The sequence below is a fragment of the Eleutherodactylus coqui genome, chromosome 7, assembly GCF_035609145.1.
Source record: "Eleutherodactylus coqui strain aEleCoq1 chromosome 7, aEleCoq1.hap1, whole genome shotgun sequence".
Lineage (NCBI taxonomy): Eukaryota > Metazoa > Chordata > Amphibia > Anura > Eleutherodactylidae > Eleutherodactylus > Eleutherodactylus coqui.
In genome coordinates, this window is record NC_089843.1 from 49,754,002 (window position 1) to 49,768,701 (window position 14,700).

Consider the following 14,700-nt stretch of genomic DNA (forward strand, 5'->3'; position numbering starts at 1 on the left):
AAATACTAGGCAGATGTGAACACTTTGCTTCTAAACCAGTAATTTGAACCAAGGAAGTAAAAAGTCCAGTTAATGACAAACAGCTCCAGTCTTTATACTTCATCCCAAGAATTGGACTCTTAACGTGACCACTCTTTCTTTACGTTTCACAATTTTTCACACGTGTGTTTTTCCGGATGACTGCGAGAGCCCTCCTGGAGGCATTGGTTACAATCCCACTTATGACATTCTAGAATTTGGAAAAAGGAATGTAGAAATGGACGAAAAACACTGTGCGAGTAGTTGAAGAAATGGGCTTCATAGCTCAGGGGTTAGAGCACTGGTCTTGTAAACCAGGGGCCGTGAGTTCAATTCTCACTGGGGCCTGATTTATTAGTCTAGGGTATTGTGAATACTTTTGGAACGGGTTTTGTGGACCGAGGAAGAGATAGAATCTATCAAGAGTTCTATTTTTTGTTCCCCAGAATTCCAAATCAACAACCATAATGTCGAAGTCCTGCAGTCTTTAAATGTCATTCCAAGAATTACACTATTAACATCACCGTATTCTCTTCAGGTTGCGGAAACTTTTCATAGCCATGTAGGTCAGTGCGATGGCATGCTCTTCTGCTGGGCGCGCGGACACTCTTCATACAAAACCGAGAGTGTTTTCCAGTCTATTGTTTTGAAGTAAAGTGTCGTTCAAAATCATTTTTGTCTCTCCTGGAGTGGTGGGTTGAAATTCCACTTCCTTCAGAATGCTTTTCCTTAAACACTACTCATGGCGTTTTAGGTAGTGCTACCTGCAAATATTTAAAATGTAAATTAACTTTCTGGTGCAAATGTGGAAAAACGTTTGTGGCAGTGCGCCACAGGCAGGCTTCATAGCTCAGAGGTTAGAGCACTGGTCTCGTAAACCAGGGGTCGTGAGTTCAATTCTCACTGGGGCCTTTCCTGCAAGCCTAGGCTGATAGGTAGAAGAAGTACCTTGGAACCATGTTGCTAGTGAAACATACTAACACAGCTACAGACTATTTTATGGCCAAATGTTTCGGAGCTGCCTAGGTTTCCTCATCAGGATAATAATAGGATGTATCTGAAGGATTAAAAAATACTAGGCAGATGTGAACACTTTGCTTCTAAACCAGTAATTTGAACCAAGGAAGTAAAAAGTCCAGTTAATGACAAACAGCTCCAGTCTTTATACTTCATCCCAAGAATTGGACTCTTAACGTGACCACTCTTTCTTTACGTTTCACAATTTTTCACACGTGTGTTTTTCCGGATGACTGCGAGAGCCCTCCTGGAGGCATTGGTTACAATCCCACTTATGACATTCTAGAATTTGGAAAAAGGAATGTAGAAATGGACGAAAAACACTGTGCGAGTAGTTGAAGAAATGGGCTTCATAGCTCAGGGGTTAGAGCACTGGTCTTGTAAACCAGGGGTCGTGAGTTCAATTCTCACTGGGGCCTAATTTATTAGTCTAGGGTATTGTGAATACTTTTGGAACGGGTTTTGTGGACCGAGGAAGAGATAGAATCTATCAAGAGTTCTATTTTTTGTTCCCCGGAATTCCAAATCAACAACCATAATGTCGAAGTCCTGCAGTCTTTAAATGTCATTCCAAGAATTACACTATTAACATCACCGTATTCTCTTCAGGTTGCGGAAACTTTTCATAGCCATGTAGGTCAGTGCGATGGCATGCTCTTCTGCTGGGCGCGCGGACACTCTTCATACAAAACCGAGAGTGTTTTCCAGTCTATTGTTTTGAAGTAAAGTGTCGTTCAAAATCATTGTTGTCTCTCCTGGAGTGGTGGGTTGAAATTCCACTTCCTTCAGAATGCTTTTCCTTAAACACTACTCATGGCGTTTTAGGTAGTGCTACCTGCAAATATTTAAAATGTAAATTAACTTTCTGGTGCAAATGTGGAAAAAAATTTGTGGCAGTGCGCCACAGGCAGGCTTCATAGCTCAGAGGTTAGAGCACTGGTCTCGTAAACCAGGGGTCGTGAGTTCAATTCTCACTGGGGCCTTTCCTGCAAGCCTAGGCTGATAGGTAGAAGAAGTACCTTGGAACCATGTTGGTTGTGAACCATACTAACACAGCTACAGACTATTTTATGGCCAAATGTTTCGGAGCTGCCTAGGTTTCCTCATCAGGATAATAATAGGATGTATCTGAAGGATTAAAAAATACTAGGCAGATGTGAACACCTTGCTTCTAAACCAGTAATTTGAACCAAGGAAGTAAAAAGTCCAGTTAATGACAAACAGCTCCAGTCTTTATACTTCATCCCAAGAATTGGACTCTTAACGTGACCACTCTTTCTTTACGTTTCACAATTTTTCACACGTGTGTTTTTCCGGATGACTGCGAGAGCCCTCCTGGAGGCATTGGTTACAATCCCACTTATGACATTCTAGAATTTGGAAAAAGGAATGTAGAAATGGACGAAAAACACTGTGCGAGTAGATGAAGAAATGGGCTTCATAGCTCAGGGGTTAGAGCACTGGTCTTGTAAACCAGGGGTCGTGAGTTCAATTCTCACTGGGGCCTAATTTATTAGTCTAGGGTATTGTGAATACTTTTGGAACGGGTTTTGTGGACCGAGGAAGAGATAGAATCTATCAAGAGTTCTATTTTTTGTTCCCCAGAATTCCAAATCAACAACCATAATGTCGAAGTCCTGCAGTCTTTAAATGTCATTCCAAGAATTACACTATTAACATCACCGTATTCTCTTCAGGTTGCGGAAACTTTTCATAGCCATGTAGGTCAGTGCGATGGCATGCTCTTCTGCTGGGCGCGCGGACACTCTTCATACAAAACCGAGAGTGTTTTCCAGTCTATTGTTTTGAAGTAAAGTGTCGTTCAAAATCATTTTTGTCTCTCCTGGAGTGGTGGGTTGAAATTCCACTTCCTTCAGAATGCTTTTCCTTAAACACTACTCATGGCGTTTTAGGTAGTGCTACCTGCAAATATTTAAAATGTAAATTAACTTTCTGGTGCAAATGTGGAAAAACGTTTGTGGCAGTGCGCCACAGGCAGGCTTCATAGCTCAGAGGTTAGAGCACTGGTCTCGTAAACCAGGGGTCGTGAGTTCAATTCTCACTGGGGCCTTTCCTGCAAGCCTAGGCTGATAGGTAGAAGAAGTATCTTGGACCATGTTGGTAGTGAAACATACTAACATAGCTACAGACTATTTTATGGCCAAATGTTTCGGAGCTGCCTAGGTTTCCTCATCAGGATAATAATAGGATGTATCTGAAGGATTAAAAAATACTAGGCAGATGTGAACACTTTGCTTCTAAACCAGTAATTTGAACCAAGGAAGTAAAAAGTCCAGTTAATGACAAACAGCTCCAGTCTTTATACTTCATCCCAAGAATTGGACTCTTAACGTGACCACTCTTTCTTTACGTTTCACAATTTTTCACACGTGTGTTTTTCCGGATGACTGCGAGAGCCCTCCTGGAGGCATTGGTTACAATCCCAGTTATGACATTCTAGAATTTGGAAAAAGGAATGTAGAAATGGACGAAAAACACTGTGCGAGTAGTTGAAGAAATGGGCTTCATAGCTCAGGGGTTAGAGCACTGGTCTTGTAAACCAGGGGTCGTGAGTTCAATTCTCACTGGGGCCTAATTTATTAGTCTAGGGTATTGTGAATACTTTTGGAACGGGTTTTGTGGACCGAGGAAGAGATAGAATCTATCAAGAGTTCTATTTTTTGTTCCCCGGAATTCCAAATCAACAACCATAATGTCGAAGTCCTGCAGTCTTTAAATGTCATTCCAAGAATTACACTATTAACATCACCGTATTCTCTTCAGGTTGCGGAAACTTTTCATAGCCATGTAGGTCAGTGCGATGGCATGCTCTTCTGCTGGGCGCGCGGACACTCTTCATACAAAACCGAGAGTGTTTTCCAGTCTATTGTTTTGAAGTAAAGTGTCGTTCAAAATCATTGTTGTCTCTCCTGGAGTGGTGGGTTGAAATTCCACTTCCTTCAGAATGCTTTTCCTTAAACACTACTCATGGCGTTTTAGGTAGTGCTACCAGCAAATATTTAAAATGTAAATTAACTTTCTGGTGCAAATGTGGAAAAAAATTTGTGGCAGTGCGCCACAGGCAGGCTTCATAGCTCAGAGGTTAGAGCACTGGTCTCGTAAACCAGGGGTCGTGAGTTCAATTCTCACTGGGGCCTTTCCTGCAAGCCTAGGCTGATAGGTAGAAGAAGTACCTTGGAACCATGTTGGTTGTGAACCATACTAACACAGCTACAGACTATTTTATGGCCAAATGTTTCGGAGCTGCCTAGGTTTCCTCATCAGGATAATAATAGGATGTATCTGAAGGATTAAAAAATACTAGGCAGATGTGAACACCTTGCTTCTAAACCAGTAATTTGAACCAAGGAAGTAAAAAGTCCAGTTAATGACAAACAGCTCCAGTCTTTATACTTCATCCCAAGAATTGGACTCTTAACGTGACCACTCTTTCTTTACGTTTCACAATTTTTCACACGTGTGTTTTTCCGGATGACTGCGAGAGCCCTCCTGGAGGCATTGGTTACAATCCCACTTATGACATTCTAGAATTTGGAAAAAGGAATGTAGAAATGGACGAAAAACACTGTGCGAGTAGTTGAAGAAATGGGCTTCATAGCTCAGGGGTTAGAGCACTGGTCTTGTAAACCAGGGGTCGTGAGTTCAATTCTCACTGGGGCCTAATTTATTAGTCTAGGGTATTGTGAATACTTTTGGAACGGGTTTTGTGGACCGAGGAAGAGATAGAATCTATCAAGAGTTCTATTTTTTGTTCCCCGGAATTCCAAATCAACAACCATAATGTCGAAGTCCTGCAGTCTTTAAATGTCATTCCAAGAATTACACTATTAACATCACCGTATTCTCTTCAGGTTGCGGAAACTTTTCATAGCCATGTAGGTCAGTGCGATGGCATGCTCTTCTGCTGGGCGCGCGGACACTCTTCATACAAAACCGAGAGTGTTTTCCAGTCTATTGTTTTGAAGTAAAGTGTCGTTCAAAATCATTGTTGTCTCTCCTGGAGTGGTGGGTTGAAATTCCACTTCCTTCAGAATGCTTTTCCTTAAACACTACTCATGGCGTTTTAGGTAGTGCTACCAGCAAATATTTAAAATGTAAATTAACTTTCTGGTGCAAATGTGGAAAAAAATTTGTGGCAGTGCGCCACAGGCAGGCTTCATAGCTCAGAGGTTAGAGCACTGGTCTCGTAAACCAGGGGTCGTGAGTTCAATTCTCACTGGGGCCTTTCCTGCAAGCCTAGGCTGATAGGTAGAAGAAGTATCTTGGACCATGTTGGTAGTGAAACATACTAACATAGCTACAGACTATTTTATGGCCAAATGTTTCGGAGCTGCCTAGGTTTCCTCATCAGGATAATAATAGGATGTATCTGAAGGATTAAAAAATACTAGGCAGATGTGAACACTTTGCTTCTAAACCAGTAATTTGAACCAAGGAAGTAAAAAGTCCAGTTAATGACAAACAGCTCCAGTCTTTATACTTCATCCCAAGAATTGGACTCTTAACGTGACCACTCTTTCTTTACGTTTCACAATTTTTCACACGTGTGTTTTTCCGGATGACTGCGAGAGCCCTCCTGGAGGCATTGGTTACAATCCCAGTTATGACATTCTAGAATTTGGAAAAAGGAATGTAGAAATGGACGAAAAACACTGTGCGAGTAGTTGAAGAAATGGGCTTCATAGCTCAGGGGTTAGAGCACTGGTCTTGTAAACCAGGGGTCGTGAGTTCAATTCTCACTGGGGCCTAATTTATTAGTCTAGGGTATTGTGAATACTTTTGGAACGGGTTTTGTGGACCGAGGAAGAGATAGAATCTATCAAGAGTTCTATTTTTTGTTCCCCGGAATTCCAAATCAACAACCATAATGTCGAAGTCCTGCAGTCTTTAAATGTCATTCCAAGAATTACACTATTAACATCACCGTATTCTCTTCAGGTTGCGGAAACTTTTCATAGCCATGTAGGTCAGTGCGATGGCATGCTCTTCTGCTGGGCGCGCGGACACTCTTCATACAAAACCGAGAGTGTTTTCCAGTCTATTGTTTTGAAGTAAAGTGTCGTTCAAAATCATTGTTGTCTCTCCTGGAGTGGTGGGTTGAAATTCCACTTCCTTCAGAATGCTTTTCCTTAAACACTACTCATGGCGTTTTAGGTAGTGCTACCAGCAAATATTTAAAATGTAAATTAACTTTCTGGTGCAAATGTGGAAAAAAATTTGTGGCAGTGCGCCACAGGCAGGCTTCATAGCTCAGAGGTTAGAGCACTGGTCTCGTAAACCAGGGGTCGTGAGTTCAATTCTCACTGGGGCCTTTCCTGCAAGCCTAGGCTGATAGGTAGAAGAAGTACCTTGGAACCATGTTGGTTGTGAACCATACTAACACAGCTACAGACTATTTTATGGCCAAATGTTTCGGAGCTGCCTAGGTTTCCTCATCAGGATAATAATAGGATGTATCTGAAGGATTAAAAAATACTAGGCAGATGTGAACACCTTGCTTCTAAACCAGTAATTTGAACCAAGGAAGTAAAAGGTCCAGTTAATGACAAACAGCTCCAGTCTTTATACTTCATCCCAAGAATTGGACTCTTAACGTGACCACTCTTTCTTTACGTTTCACAATTTTTCACACGTGTGTTTTTCCGGATGACTGCGAGAGCCCTCCTGGAGGCATTGGTTACAATCCCAGTTATGACATTCTAGAATTTGGAAAAAGGAATGTAGAAATGGACGAAAAACACTGTGCGAGTAGTTGAAGAAATGGGCTTCATAGCTCAGGGGTTAGAGCACTGGTCTTGTAAACCAGGGGTCGTGAGTTCAATTCTCACTGGGGCCTAATTTATTAGTCTAGGGTATTGTGAATACTTTTGGAACGGGTTTTGTGGACCGAGGAAGAGATAGAATCTATCAAGAGTTCTATTTTTTGTTCCCCGGAATTCCAAATCAACAACCATAATGTCGAAGTCCTGCAGTCTTTAAATGTCATTCCAAGAATTACACTATTAACATCACCGTATTCTCTTCAGGTTGCGGAAACTTTTCATAGCCATGTAGGTCAGTGCGATGGCATGCTCTTCTGCTGGGCGCGCGGACACTCTTCATACAAAACCGAGAGTGTTTTCCAGTCTATTGTTTTGAAGTAAAGTGTCGTTCAAAATCATTGTTGTCTCTCCTGGAGTGGTGGGTTGAAATTCCACTTCCTTCAGAATGCTTTTCCTTAACACTACTCATGGCGTTTTAGGTAGTGCTACCAGCAAATATTTAAAATGTAAATTAACTTTCTGGTGCAAATGTGGAAAAAAATTTGTGGCAGTGCGCCACAGGCAGGCTTCATAGCTCAGAGGTTAGAGCACTGGTCTCGTAAACCAGGGGTCGTGAGTTCAATTCTCACTGGGGCCTTTCCTGCAAGCCTAGGCTGATAGGTAGAAGAAGTACTTTGGAACCATGTTGGTAGTGAAACATACTAACACAGCTACAGACTATTTTATGGCCAAATGTTTCGGAGCTGCCTAGGTTTCCTCATCAGGATAATAATAGGATGTATCTGAAGGATTAAAAAATACTAGGCAGATGTGAACACTTTGCTTCTAAACCAGTAATTTGAACCAAGGAAGTAAAAAGTCCAGTTAATGACAAACAGCTCCAGTCTTTATACTTCATCCCAAGAATTGGACTCTTAACGTGACCACTCTTTCTTTACGTTTCACAATTTTTCACACGTGTGTTTTTCCGGATGACTGCGAGAGCCCTCCTGGAGGCATTGGTTACAATCCCACTTATGACATTCTAGAATTTGGAAAAAGGAATGTAGAAATGGACGAAAAACACTGTGCGAGTAGTTGAAGAAATGGGCTTCATAGCTCAGGGGTTAGAGCACTGGTCTTGTAAACCAGGGGTCGTGAGTTCAATTCTCACTGGGGCCTGATTTATTAGTCTAGGGTATTGTGAATACTTTTGGAACGGGTTTTGTGGACCGAGGAAGAGATAGAATCTATCAAGAGTTCTATTTTTTGTTCCCCAGAATTCCAAATCAACAACCATAATGTCGAAGTCCTGCAGTCTTTAAATGTCATTCCAAGAATTACACTATTAACATCACCGTATTCTCTTCAGGTTGCGGAAACTTTTCATAGCCATGTAGGTCAGTGCGATGGCATGCTCTTCTGCTGGGCGCGCGGACACTCTTCATACAAAACCGAGAGTGTTTTCCAGTCTATTGTTTTGAAGTAAAGTGTCGTTCAAAATCATTTTTGTCTCTCCTGGAGTGGTGGGTTGAAATTCCACTTCCTTCAGAATGCTTTTCCTTAAACACTACTCATGGCGTTTTAGGTAGTGCTACCTGCAAATATTTAAAATGTAAATTAACTTTCTGGTGCAAATGTGGAAAAAAATTTGTGGCAGTGCGCCACAGGCAGGCTTCATAGCTCAGAGGTTAGAGCACTGGTCTCGTAAACCAGGGGTCGTGAGTTCAATTCTCACTGGGGCCTTTCCTGCAAGCCTAGGCTGATAGGTAGAAGAAGTACCTTGGAACCATGTTGGTTGTGAACCATACTAACACAGCTACAGACTATTTTATGGCCAAATGTTTCGGAGCTGCCTAGGTTTCCTCATCAGGATAATAATAGGATGTATCTGAAGGATTAAAAAATACTAGGCAGATGTGAACACCTTGCTTCTAAACCAGTAATTTGAACCAAGGAAGTAAAAAGTCCAGTTAATGACAAACAGCTCCAGTCTTTATACTTCATCCCAAGAATTGGACTCTTAACGTGACCACTCTTTCTTTACGTTTCACAATTTTTCACACGTGTGTTTTTCCGGATGACTGCGAGAGCCCTCCTGGAGGCATTGGTTACAATCCCACTTATGACATTCTAGAATTTGGAAAAAGGAATGTAGAAATGGACGAAAAACACTGTGCGAGTAGTTGAAGAAATAGGCTTCATAGCTCAGGGGTTAGAGCACTGGTCTTGTAAACCAGGGGTCGTGAGTTCAATTCTCACTGGGGCCTAATTTATTAGTCTAGGGTATTGTGAATACTTTTGGAACGGGTTTTGTGGACCGAGGAAGAGATAGAATCTATCAAGAGTTCTATTTTTTGTTCCCCGGAATTCCAAATCAACAACCATAATGTCGAAGTCCTGCAGTCTTTAAATGTCATTCCAAGAATTACACTATTAACATCACCGTATTCTCTTCAGGTTGCGGAAACTTTTCATAGCCATGTAGGTCAGTGCGATGGCATGCTCTTCTGCTGGGCGCGCGGACACTCTTCATACAAAACCGAGAGTGTTTTCCAGTCTATTGTTTTGAAGTAAAGTGTCGTTCAAAATCATTGTTGTCTCTCCTGGAGTGGTGGGTTGAAATTCCACTTCCTTCAGAATGCTTTTCCTTAAACACTACTCATGGCGTTTTAGGTAGTGCTACCAGCAAATATTTAAAATGTAAATTAACTTTCTGGTGCAAATGTGGAAAAAAATTTGTGGCAGTGCGCCACAGGCAGGCTTCATAGCTCAGAGGTTAGAGCACTGGTCTCGTAAACCAGGGGTCGTGAGTTCAATTCTCACTGGGGCCTTTCCTGCAAGCCTAGGCTGATAGGTAGAAGAAGTACCTTGGAACCATGTTGGTTGTGAACCATACTAACACAGCTACAGACTATTTTATGGCCAAATGTTTCGGAGCTGCCTAGGTTTCCTCATCAGGATAATAATAGGATGTATCTGAAGGATTAAAAAATACTAGGCAGATGTGAACACCTTGCTTCTAAACCAGTAATTTGAACCAAGGAAGTAAAAAGTCCAGTTAATGACAAACAGCTCCAGTCTTTATACTTCATCCCAAGAATTGGACTCTTAACGTGACCACTCTTTCTTTACGTTTCACAATTTTTCACACGTGTGTTTTTCCGGATGACTGCGAGAGCCCTCCTGGAGGCATTGGTTACAATCCCACTTATGACATTCTAGAATTTGGAAAAAGGAATGTAGAAATGGACGAAAAACACTGTGCGAGTAGTTGAAGAAATGGGCTTCATAGCTCAGGGGTTAGAGCACTGGTCTTGTAAACCAGGGGTCGTGAGTTCAATTCTCACTGGGGCCTAATTTATTAGTCTAGGGTATTGTGAATACTTTTGGAACGGGTTTTGTGGACCGAGGAAGAGATAGAATCTATCAAGAGTTCTATTTTTTGTTCCCCGGAATTCCAAATCAACAACCATAATGTCGAAGTCCTGCAGTCTTTAAATGTCATTCCAAGAATTACACTATTAACATCACCGTATTCTCTTCAGGTTGCGGAAACTTTTCATAGCCATGTAGGTCAGTGCGATGGCATGCTCTTCTGCTGGGCGCGCGGACACTCTTCATACAAAACCGAGAGTGTTTTCCAGTCTATTGTTTTGAAGTAAAGTGTCGTTCAAAATCATTGTTGTCTCTCCTGGAGTGGTGGGTTGAAATTCCACTTCCTTCAGAATGCTTTTCCTTAAACACTACTCATGGCGTTTTAGGTAGTGCTACCAGCAAATATTTAAAATGTAAATTAACTTTCTGGTGCAAATGTGGAAAAAAATTTGTGGCAGTGCGCCACAGGCAGGCTTCATAGCTCAGAGGTTAGAGCACTGGTCTCGTAAACCAGGGGTCGTGAGTTCAATTCTCACTGGGGCCTTTCCTGCAAGCCTAGGCTGATAGGTAGAAGAAGTACCTTGGAACCATGTTGGTTGTGAACCATACTAACACAGCTACAGACTATTTTATGGCCAAATGTTTCGGAGCTGCCTAGGTTTCCTCATCAGGATAATAATAGGATGTATCTGAAGGATTAAAAAATACTAGGCAGATGTGAACACCTTGCTTCTAAACCAGTAATTTGAACCAAGGAAGTAAAAAGTCCAGTTAATGACAAACAGCTCCAGTCTTTATACTTCATCCCAAGAATTGGACTCTTAACGTGACCACTCTTTCTTTACGTTTCACAATTTTTCACACGTGTGTTTTTCCGGATGACTGCGAGAGCCCTCCTGGAGGCATTGGTTACAATCCCACTTATGACATTCTAGAATTTGGAAAAAGGAATGTAGAAATGGACGAAAAACACTGTGCGAGTAGTTGAAGAAATGGGCTTCATAGCTCAGGGGTTAGAGCACTGGTCTTGTAAACCAGGGGTCGTGAGTTCAATTCTCACTGGGGCCTAATTTATTAGTCTAGGGTATTGTGAATACTTTTGGAACGGGTTTTGTGGACCGAGGAAGAGATAGAATCTATCAAGAGTTCTATTTTTTGTTCCCCGGAATTCCAAATCAACAACCATAATGTCGAAGTCCTGCAGTCTTTAAATGTCATTCCAAGAATTACACTATTAACATCACCGTATTCTCTTCAGGTTGCGGAAACTTTTCATAGCCATGTAGGTCAGTGCGATGGCATGCTCTTCTGCTGGGCGCGCGGACACTCTTCATACAAAACCGAGAGTGTTTTCCAGTCTATTGTTTTGAAGTAAAGTGTCGTTCAAAATCATTGTTGTCTCTCCTGGAGTGGTGGGTTGAAATTCCACTTCCTTCAGAATGCTTTTCCTTAAACACTACTCATGGCGTTTTAGGTAGTGCTACCAGCAAATATTTAAAATGTAAATTAACTTTCTGGTGCAAATGTGGAAAAAAATTTGTGGCAGTGCGCCACAGGCAGGCTTCATAGCTCAGAGGTTAGAGCACTGGTCTCGTAAACCAGGGGTCGTGAGTTCAATTCTCACTGGGGCCTTTCCTGCAAGCCTAGGCTGATAGGTAGAAGAAGTATCTTGGACCATGTTGGTAGTGAAACATACTAACATAGCTACAGACTATTTTATGGCCAAATGTTTCGGAGCTGCCTAGGTTTCCTCATCAGGATAATAATAGGATGTATCTGAAGGATTAAAAAATACTAGGCAGATGTGAACACTTTGCTTCTAAACCAGTAATTTGAACCAAGGAAGTAAAAAGTCCAGTTAATGACAAACAGCTCCAGTCTTTATACTTCATCCCAAGAATTGGACTCTTAACGTGACCACTCTTTCTTTACGTTTCACAATTTTTCACACGTGTGTTTTTCCGGATGACTGCGAGAGCCCTCCTGGAGGCATTGGTTACAATCCCACTTATGACATTCTAGAATTTGGAAAAAGGAATGTAGAAATGGACGAAAAACACTGTGCGAGTAGTTGAAGAAATGGGCTTCATAGCTCAGGGGTTAGAGCACTGGTCTTGTAAACCAGGGGTCGTGAGTTCAATTCTCACTGGGGCCTAATTTATTAGTCTAGGGTATTGTGAATACTTTTGGAACGGGTTTTGTGGACCGAGGAAGAGATAGAATCTATCAAGAGTTCTATTTTTTGTTCCCCGGAATTCCAAATCAACAACCATAATGTCGAAGTCCTGCAGTCTTTAAATGTCATTCCAAGAATTACACTATTAACATCACCGTATTCTCTTCAGGTTGCGGAAACTTTTCATAGCCATGTAGGTCAGTGCGATGGCATGCTCTTCTGCTGGGCGCGCGGACACTCTTCATACAAAACCGAGAGTGTTTTCCAGTCTATTGTTTTGAAGTAAAGTGTCGTTCAAAATCATTGTTGTCTCTCCTGGAGTGGTGGGTTGAAATTCCACTTCCTTCAGAATGCTTTTCCTTAAACACTACTCATGGCGTTTTAGGTAGTGCTACCAGCAAATATTTAAAATGTAAATTAACTTTCTGGTGCAAATGTGGAAAAAAATTTGTGGCAGTGCGCCACAGGCAGGCTTCATAGCTCAGAGGTTAGAGCACTGGTCTCGTAAACCAGGGGTCGTGAGTTCAATTCTCACTGGGGCCTTTCCTGCAAGCCTAGGCTGATAGGTAGAAGAAGTACCTTGGAACCATGTTGGTTGTGAACCATACTAACACAGCTACAGACTATTTTATGGCCAAATGTTTCGGAGCTGCCTAGGTTTCCTCATCAGGATAATAATAGGATGTATCTGAAGGATTAAAAAATACTAGGCAGATGTGAACACCTTGCTTCTAAACCAGTAATTTGAACCAAGGAAGTAAAAGGTCCAGTTAATGACAAACAGCTCCAGTCTTTATACTTCATCCCAAGAATTGGACTCTTAACGTGACCACTCTTTCTTTACGTTTCACAATTTTTCACACGTGTGTTTTTCCGGATGACTGCGAGAGCCCTCCTGGAGGCATTGGTTACAATCCCAGTTATGACATTCTAGAATTTGGAAAAAGGAATGTAGAAATGGACGAAAAACACTGTGCGAGTAGTTGAAGAAATGGGCTTCATAGCTCAGGGGTTAGAGCACTGGTCTTGTAAACCAGGGGTCGTGAGTTCAATTCTCACTGGGGCCTAATTTATTAGTCTAGGGTATTGTGAATACTTTTGGAACGGGTTTTGTGGACCGAGGAAGAGATAGAATCTATCAAGAGTTCTATTTTTTGTTCCCCGGAATTCCAAATCAACAACCATAATGTCGAAGTCCTGCAGTCTTTAAATGTCATTCCAAGAATTACACTATTAACATCACCGTATTCTCTTCAGGTTGCGGAAACTTTTCATAGCCATGTAGGTCAGTGCGATGGCATGCTCTTCTGCTGGGCGCGCGGACACTCTTCATACAAAACCGAGAGTGTTTTCCAGTCTATTGTTTTGAAGTAAAGTGTCGTTCAAAATCATTGTTGTCTCTCCTGGAGTGGTGGGTTGAAATTCCACTTCCTTCAGAATGCTTTTCCTTAACACTACTCATGGCGTTTTAGGTAGTGCTACCAGCAAATATTTAAAATGTAAATTAACTTTCTGGTGCAAATGTGGAAAAAAATTTGTGGCAGTGCGCCACAGGCAGGCTTCATAGCTCAGAGGTTAGAGCACTGGTCTCGTAAACCAGGGGTCGTGAGTTCAATTCTCACTGGGGCCTTTCCTGCAAGCCTAGGCTGATAGGTAGAAGAAGTACTTTGGAACCATGTTGGTAGTGAAACATACTAACACAGCTACAGACTATTTTATGGCCAAATGTTTCGGAGCTGCCTAGGTTTCCTCATCAGGATAATAATAGGATGTATCTGAAGGATTAAAAAATACTAGGCAGATGTGAACACTTTGCTTCTAAACCAGTAATTTGAACCAAGGAAGTAAAAAGTCCAGTTAATGACAAACAGCTCCAGTCTTTATACTTCATCCCAAGAATTGGACTCTTAACGTGACCACTCTTTCTTTACGTTTCACAATTTTTCACACGTGTGTTTTTCCGGATGACTGCGAGAGCCCTCCTGGAGGCATTGGTTACAATCCCACTTATGACATTCTAGAATTTGGAAAAAGGAATGTAGAAATGGACGAAAAACACTGTGCGAGTAGTTGAAGAAATGGGCTTCATAGCTCAGGGGTTAGAGCACTGGTCTTGTAAACCAGGGGTCGTGAGTTCAATTCTCACTGGGGCCTGATTTATTAGTCTAGGGTATTGTGAATACTTTTGGAACGGGTTTTGTGGACCGAGGAAGAGATAGAATCTATCAAGAGTTCTATTTTTTGTTCCCCAGAATTCCAAATCAACAACCATAATGTCGAAGTCCTGCAGTCTTTAAATGTCATTCCAAGAATTACACTATTAACATCACCGTATTCTCTTCAGGTTGC

General features: G+C 41.7%; 27 non-coding genes across 27 annotated transcripts; all 27 read left to right on the forward strand.

Moving 5' to 3' along the window:
- The first annotated feature begins 293 nt into the window (after positions 1–293).
- Positions 294–366, forward strand: TRNAT-UGU (transfer RNA threonine (anticodon UGU)). The gene has a single exon. It is a non-coding gene; the product is annotated as a tRNA-Thr (tRNA).
- A 491-nt stretch (positions 367–857) lies between these two features.
- On the forward strand, positions 858–930 carry TRNAT-CGU (transfer RNA threonine (anticodon CGU)). The gene has a single exon. It is a non-coding gene; the product is annotated as a tRNA-Thr (tRNA).
- A 451-nt stretch (positions 931–1,381) lies between these two features.
- On the forward strand, positions 1,382–1,454 carry TRNAT-UGU (transfer RNA threonine (anticodon UGU)). Its single transcript has one exon. It is a non-coding gene; the product is annotated as a tRNA-Thr (tRNA).
- Positions 1,455–1,945: 491 nt separating this feature from the next.
- TRNAT-CGU (transfer RNA threonine (anticodon CGU)) lies at positions 1,946–2,018 on the forward strand. Its single transcript has one exon. It is a non-coding gene; the product is annotated as a tRNA-Thr (tRNA).
- Positions 2,019–2,469: 451 nt separating this feature from the next.
- On the forward strand, positions 2,470–2,542 carry TRNAT-UGU (transfer RNA threonine (anticodon UGU)). Its single transcript has one exon. It is a non-coding gene; the product is annotated as a tRNA-Thr (tRNA).
- A 491-nt stretch (positions 2,543–3,033) lies between these two features.
- TRNAT-CGU (transfer RNA threonine (anticodon CGU)) lies at positions 3,034–3,106 on the forward strand. The gene has a single exon. It is a non-coding gene; the product is annotated as a tRNA-Thr (tRNA).
- Positions 3,107–3,556: 450 nt separating this feature from the next.
- Positions 3,557–3,629, forward strand: TRNAT-UGU (transfer RNA threonine (anticodon UGU)). Its single transcript has one exon. It is a non-coding gene; the product is annotated as a tRNA-Thr (tRNA).
- Positions 3,630–4,120: 491 nt separating this feature from the next.
- On the forward strand, positions 4,121–4,193 carry TRNAT-CGU (transfer RNA threonine (anticodon CGU)). Its single transcript has one exon. It is a non-coding gene; the product is annotated as a tRNA-Thr (tRNA).
- Positions 4,194–4,644: 451 nt separating this feature from the next.
- On the forward strand, positions 4,645–4,717 carry TRNAT-UGU (transfer RNA threonine (anticodon UGU)). Its single transcript has one exon. It is a non-coding gene; the product is annotated as a tRNA-Thr (tRNA).
- A 491-nt stretch (positions 4,718–5,208) lies between these two features.
- On the forward strand, positions 5,209–5,281 carry TRNAT-CGU (transfer RNA threonine (anticodon CGU)). Its single transcript has one exon. It is a non-coding gene; the product is annotated as a tRNA-Thr (tRNA).
- Positions 5,282–5,731: 450 nt separating this feature from the next.
- On the forward strand, positions 5,732–5,804 carry TRNAT-UGU (transfer RNA threonine (anticodon UGU)). Its single transcript has one exon. It is a non-coding gene; the product is annotated as a tRNA-Thr (tRNA).
- A 491-nt stretch (positions 5,805–6,295) lies between these two features.
- Positions 6,296–6,368, forward strand: TRNAT-CGU (transfer RNA threonine (anticodon CGU)). The gene has a single exon. It is a non-coding gene; the product is annotated as a tRNA-Thr (tRNA).
- Positions 6,369–6,819: 451 nt separating this feature from the next.
- Positions 6,820–6,892, forward strand: TRNAT-UGU (transfer RNA threonine (anticodon UGU)). The gene has a single exon. It is a non-coding gene; the product is annotated as a tRNA-Thr (tRNA).
- Positions 6,893–7,382: 490 nt separating this feature from the next.
- TRNAT-CGU (transfer RNA threonine (anticodon CGU)) lies at positions 7,383–7,455 on the forward strand. Its single transcript has one exon. It is a non-coding gene; the product is annotated as a tRNA-Thr (tRNA).
- Positions 7,456–7,906: 451 nt separating this feature from the next.
- Positions 7,907–7,979, forward strand: TRNAT-UGU (transfer RNA threonine (anticodon UGU)). Its single transcript has one exon. It is a non-coding gene; the product is annotated as a tRNA-Thr (tRNA).
- Positions 7,980–8,470: 491 nt separating this feature from the next.
- On the forward strand, positions 8,471–8,543 carry TRNAT-CGU (transfer RNA threonine (anticodon CGU)). The gene has a single exon. It is a non-coding gene; the product is annotated as a tRNA-Thr (tRNA).
- A 451-nt stretch (positions 8,544–8,994) lies between these two features.
- Positions 8,995–9,067, forward strand: TRNAT-UGU (transfer RNA threonine (anticodon UGU)). Its single transcript has one exon. It is a non-coding gene; the product is annotated as a tRNA-Thr (tRNA).
- A 491-nt stretch (positions 9,068–9,558) lies between these two features.
- On the forward strand, positions 9,559–9,631 carry TRNAT-CGU (transfer RNA threonine (anticodon CGU)). The gene has a single exon. It is a non-coding gene; the product is annotated as a tRNA-Thr (tRNA).
- A 451-nt stretch (positions 9,632–10,082) lies between these two features.
- TRNAT-UGU (transfer RNA threonine (anticodon UGU)) lies at positions 10,083–10,155 on the forward strand. Its single transcript has one exon. It is a non-coding gene; the product is annotated as a tRNA-Thr (tRNA).
- Positions 10,156–10,646: 491 nt separating this feature from the next.
- Positions 10,647–10,719, forward strand: TRNAT-CGU (transfer RNA threonine (anticodon CGU)). Its single transcript has one exon. It is a non-coding gene; the product is annotated as a tRNA-Thr (tRNA).
- A 451-nt stretch (positions 10,720–11,170) lies between these two features.
- Positions 11,171–11,243, forward strand: TRNAT-UGU (transfer RNA threonine (anticodon UGU)). The gene has a single exon. It is a non-coding gene; the product is annotated as a tRNA-Thr (tRNA).
- Positions 11,244–11,734: 491 nt separating this feature from the next.
- TRNAT-CGU (transfer RNA threonine (anticodon CGU)) lies at positions 11,735–11,807 on the forward strand. The gene has a single exon. It is a non-coding gene; the product is annotated as a tRNA-Thr (tRNA).
- A 450-nt stretch (positions 11,808–12,257) lies between these two features.
- Positions 12,258–12,330, forward strand: TRNAT-UGU (transfer RNA threonine (anticodon UGU)). Its single transcript has one exon. It is a non-coding gene; the product is annotated as a tRNA-Thr (tRNA).
- A 491-nt stretch (positions 12,331–12,821) lies between these two features.
- On the forward strand, positions 12,822–12,894 carry TRNAT-CGU (transfer RNA threonine (anticodon CGU)). The gene has a single exon. It is a non-coding gene; the product is annotated as a tRNA-Thr (tRNA).
- Positions 12,895–13,345: 451 nt separating this feature from the next.
- Positions 13,346–13,418, forward strand: TRNAT-UGU (transfer RNA threonine (anticodon UGU)). Its single transcript has one exon. It is a non-coding gene; the product is annotated as a tRNA-Thr (tRNA).
- A 490-nt stretch (positions 13,419–13,908) lies between these two features.
- Positions 13,909–13,981, forward strand: TRNAT-CGU (transfer RNA threonine (anticodon CGU)). Its single transcript has one exon. It is a non-coding gene; the product is annotated as a tRNA-Thr (tRNA).
- A 451-nt stretch (positions 13,982–14,432) lies between these two features.
- TRNAT-UGU (transfer RNA threonine (anticodon UGU)) lies at positions 14,433–14,505 on the forward strand. The gene has a single exon. It is a non-coding gene; the product is annotated as a tRNA-Thr (tRNA).
- The last annotated feature ends 195 nt before the right edge of the window (positions 14,506–14,700 follow it).